Raw genomic sequence first — 5,481 nt, forward strand, 5'->3', positions numbered from 1 at the left:
AAGGGAGGGAAAAAAAGGAAAAGGAGTGAGAGAGAGGGGGAGAAAGTAATGATACAGATCAGAAGTAAGGTAGCTTGTTCCCAGTAGTTAGCCAGTGACTCACCCACAGAAACATGGTTGCCATCTTGCCTGCCCTGGTAGTGAATTAGTATGCTTGGGTCCAGGGAGGGATTACTTTCTATAAAGATGCAAAAAAAAAAAAAAAAAATCCCAACCTATGGACCCGAACTTTTGGGTCCTTACCCAAGTAGCAAGATATTGAAAAAATGGATCAAAGAGGAGTAAATTGTGAATTATGAGGTTTATTTTAGGGTGAATTAGGATCCACGGGGGAGGCTAGCTGAAGTACTCAAGCCAGAAGGGACCACCCCCTCCCCCGTGACACACACACACTTGCCCAACTGGACAGTGAGTGAGGAGAATGAAGAGAATAACCTTCACAGAGAAACCTCCCTGGAAAGGCTTCTGGAGAGGGTATGTGTGCACATGCCCGTGTATGTATACACACACACACACACTTCTTGTGGTCAGCATTCCATTTTCTTCTGCAAGATTGGTTTACTAATCTTCACAAATGAATGGGAACCTTTTGGTATTTGTCGTTCTGTGCCTGGCTTATTTCATTTAATATAATGACCCCCAGTTCCATCCACGTTGCCAAAAATGACACTATCTCATTGTGTCATATGGCTTAGTAGTATTCCATTGCGTAGATACAACTCATTCACTTTATTCTTGCATCCCCAGAGTGGCATTTGGAGTGACTCCACCTTTTGGACATTATGACTAGTGGCACCGTGAACATGCAAGTGGAGTTACCTGTGAAGGATGATGCTATATTTACTTTGGATATAAACCCAGTAGTGAAATTGTTTGTACATTTTATGTATTATATGGTAGTTTATTTATTTATTAGTTTTTGACAAGCTCCATGCTAAAATAACAGTTTCATCTAAAATTCCTTTTCACTGGCAAATCAGTGCAGACAAACTGGTAGTTTAGTTACAGACTTCCCACTGTGCCCTCACAGGGTGAGCGAGCATAAACTGTCTGCTGTCTCTTTTTTTAGGATGATAATCCTATGAGGGCCATGTCCTGACCTCATCTAAACTTCATTGTCTCTCAAGTGCCTCATCTCCAGACACCATGACAGTAGTCAGTTCAGGCTTCAATGTATGATGTTTTTAGGAACACAACACAGCCCACAGCAAGATGTGGGATCCAACCCAAGTGGATCCTTGGGGTGATATATATGCCTCAAGAGAGTGGATCAATTCAGGCCTGAATCCTCCTCTATCTCGCTGTATTTTTCTAGATAGGCTGAGGACTCAGCCTAAGACAGCCACTGAAAGCTCACTTCCCAGGTTCTCTATGCATTGCTTTAACATACAGCCCTTAAAAGGCATTTTATATTCCAAAATTCTAGCACTGAAGCTAAGAATTATATTTGTAGAATGATGTCTGCAGAGATCATGTGAGTTTGGTTTATGTTTTCAGACAGGGGCTCACTCTGAAGCAGGCTGGCCTACAGGTGTGGGGACCCTTCTTTGGCTTTTGCTAGGATTACAGGCATAAATTGTGTTCACTTGAATGACAGCTCCAAGGAGAAAGTAAATAATTAGGTAGAATGATAACTTTCTTGCCTAATCATACATTCAAGGATAGTTCTACTTTTCTAGAAATAGAATGAATTTTCATAAGCAAGGAAAGATGCCCTTAATGAATTCTGAATTGAAAATATCCCTGGGCTGAAAAGGGAAGTAGACGATGAGTACCATAACGGTTGTTTTCATGAAAACTCAATGTTGGGGCTGGAGAAATGGCTCAGCAGTTAAGGCACTTGCCTACAAAGCCTGAGGACCAGAGTTCAATTCCCCAGTACCCACTAGGGCCAGATGCACAAGGTGGTGCATGTATCTGGAGGCTGTTTGCAGTGGCTAGAGGCCCTGACGTGCCCATTGTGTCTGTCTGTCTATCTTCTATGCCCTTGTGCTTGCAAATAAATAAATAATTTTTTTAAATCTCAATTTCAGAAAGATATAGATTTCCATTTGCTTGTTTAAAGAGAAGGTGTAGGCCGGGCGTGGTGGCGCACACCTTTAATCCCAGCACTGGAAGGCAGAGGTAGGAGGATCACTGTGAGTTCGAGGCCACCCTGAGACTACATATGAATTCCAGGTCAGCCTGGGCTAGAGTGAGACCCTACCTCAAAAAACAAAAAACGAAAAAAAAAAAGAGAGAGAGAGAAGGTGTAACTTTTAGCCATAGCGATTAAGCAGAAAGATTGTCAAAAACTTACTGGTCTGATGTTTTATTCTGAATAAATGTAAGTTAATCATGGCTCTGATTGTGAGTTTCAATAATGCGTGATTTAATATTACAGCAGGGTGCCATTAAAATGTTGGTTTCCAATAATTTCTAGAAATTGAAATGAAACCTGTTTGGCAATAACAGGACATTTTGACACCAATGAAAATATTTTATGTAGTTATGTAAGTGATAAAAATAAATGTTTTATAAAAAATTATCCAGAAGGACTCATAACTAGGAAAAACAATCATAATTAACAAGATTTCATGAAGTGTACAGCAGCCAGAGACAACATCTCAAACCAGCTGAAGGTGATGTCATTCTGGTCCTAAGTTCCTGAGATCTGACCACCTGTAGAGATTTCTTTTTTAAAATATTTTATTTTTATTTATATTAGAGAGAGATAAAGAGGAAGAAAGAGAGGAGGAGAGAGAATGGGTACGCCAGGGCCTCCGGCCACTGCAAATGAACTCCAGACGCATATGCCACCATGTGCATCGGTCTTACGTGGGTCCTGAGGAATCAAGCCTGGGTCCTCAGGCTTTGCAGGCAAGCACCCTCAACCATTAAGCCATCTCTCCATCCCAGATTTCTTAAAATCCTCATTTTCCATGGGGAGATGGATCAGTGGTTAACATTACTTGCTGTACAAGCATGAGGACCAAAGAAGCTGAGAACATTTAAGTGAGATTACCCAGCACTCACGTAAACAGCTGAATATGGCCACATATGCCTATAATCCAAGTCCTGTGTGGAGCAGAGAGCTGAACGTTGCTGGGGTTTAGGAAAACTGCAGCTCTGGATTCAGAGAGACTCCAAGTTAAGGAGAAACACGGATGAGTGACAGAGGAGGACATCTGATGTTCTCCTCTGACCTCCACAAGCACATGAACAGGGCACACACATCTGCACACATATGTGATCACACACACATCACACCACACATACACATAAAATGCCAAATATGAACATACTGAAAGAGACTCCATTTTATGTGATTTTCTATTGTGTCAAAGTAATGGAACTAAATGCACACAGGCTTGCTTTAGCCCAGGTCTTTGATCCATTTGGACTTGATTCTTGTGCATGGAAAGAGATAAGGATCTAGTTTCATCCTTCTATATATAGATAACCAGTCGTCCCAACACCATTTGTTAAAGAAGCTGTATTTTGTACATATTCAGTCCTGTTGCCCTCTCTTGTCTTCCTCCTACTCATTCTAATCATCATGGTAAGACTGTGTGGTGGTTTCTTACAAAACTAAATTTTTCCAATGTGATCCACCAATAGTGTTCCTTGGCATTTCTGATGTCTTTCCTCTTCTCTACTCATCCAACTTCCACTTTAGTTGGTTAGTTGGGGGAGGGGGGAATCATGCTTTTTTTTTTTTTTTTTTTTGGTGAGCCAATGAGTTTCATTAAGGTTGCTTTCAGGGGCAGATAAGAGGTAATTACAGGAATATGATCAGCTTACTAGTAGCTACACCACTTCCTCAGTAAAAATTAGATGCCAGTAGATCCTCAAGGAGGGGTGGGGCCATCTGACCTCCTTCCCCACCCATAATGGAATGTTGCAGGGCCTAATCGTGTGCAGGTAACCATAACTTCTGTGAGTTCAAGAGTGCAACAGCCGTGTCATTGTCCAGATCACAATCCACAACATCCCTTCCCTTGGCTCTCACATCCTTTCTGCCATCTTGTCCATGACATTCCCTGAACCATGAAGGAGACAATATAGATATTCCCTCTGGGGTTGTGCACTCAATAGCCACTCATGCTGAGAACTTTGACCAGCTAGGAGTCTCTGCAGTAACAAACTGCTGCCTACTGAGAAGAAGAAGCCTCTCTGAGCAAAGCTGAGAGCAGCACTAATTTATGAACATAAGCAGAATTATTTAGAAGGCAGTCAGATGGGCGCATATCCTTTAAACAAAACAGCAAGTACTAGCTTCCCCACTAATGCCTATGATGCACCCCCTTCCAATCCATGGGCTTCGGACCAGGTGTACAGTGCCAGGTATGAATTCCCTCCTGTGAAGCTAGCCTCAATGCCAATCAGAAAGTGGCTGGTTACCTCCTTAGCAGTTGCAGCACTATTATACCAATGGACACATCTTGCCTGGAAGGTCAGTTGTATAGAAGGCAGAGAGTCAATAGTTGAGTGAAACTGTTGATGGCTTCCCCGCCCCCCCCCCCCCAGAACCTACATAGCACCTTGCAACACTATAAATGCTACCCAGCCAGGAGAAAGCTTCCAGGCTCAGTGCCAGCTTGATTTCTCTGTCCTGGAACCAAAATGTGTGATATCTTTAGAGACTTGCCATCTAGTTCTTGTATGTAATCAAGAGCAGTGGCAACAGCCGGTCTTGCTGTCCTCCCTGTCCGACACCTCATGGGGAGTTGCTCCACTTATAGTATCGGGAAGTAATTTTATCTACCGTGCAGGAGACCTTCATTAGAACTTTTTTTGTTTGTTTTTTGTTTTTTCGAGGTAGGGTTTCACTCAAACTCAGGCTGACCTGGAATTCACTCTGTAGTTTCAGGGTGGCCTTGAACTCATGGCAATCCTCCTACCTCTGCCTCCTGAGTGCTGGGACTAAAGGTGTGTGCCACCATGCTCAACTAGAACTTTTTTAACTTTAAATTTTTACCTAGCTCCAAAGGTAGCAGGTTTCTGTATGAAAATGCCCTACTTTTCACTACTGTACTAAAGGAGAACTGGATTCCCTACAAAAATCTCCGCATATCAAGAGGAAATGGAATTCTTCTAGGGTTGATGCTACTCCCAGATGTCATGAGTCGAGTCAATTACAAGCTATGATGTAAAAATTCAAGCCAAGCTTCCATAGGACAAGAACCTACTAAATGTTTCTTACCAGGAAAGGTCCATTATGTCATACTAAAATGGGCTTGGATCAAAGCTTTTTGATTAGAAATCAACTTTATTACAGCATGTGACTGGACTCTATTGCCTCCAAGAAAACATAATTCTCACCAGGAATAGAAAGTATAATCATTAACTATAGTTAATGGATGACTAAGCATATAATCTTACCACCATAACACACACACACAAACACACACACTTTGCAGGGAGGGAACCAAATACCCTTTTAACAATCAATTTAAAACCTCTTGAAAATAAGAGAGCATAACTGCTACCTACCAGAAA

This window comes from Jaculus jaculus, chromosome 5, assembly GCF_020740685.1.
Source record: "Jaculus jaculus isolate mJacJac1 chromosome 5, mJacJac1.mat.Y.cur, whole genome shotgun sequence".
In the NCBI taxonomy this organism is placed as follows: domain Eukaryota; kingdom Metazoa; phylum Chordata; class Mammalia; order Rodentia; family Dipodidae; genus Jaculus; species Jaculus jaculus.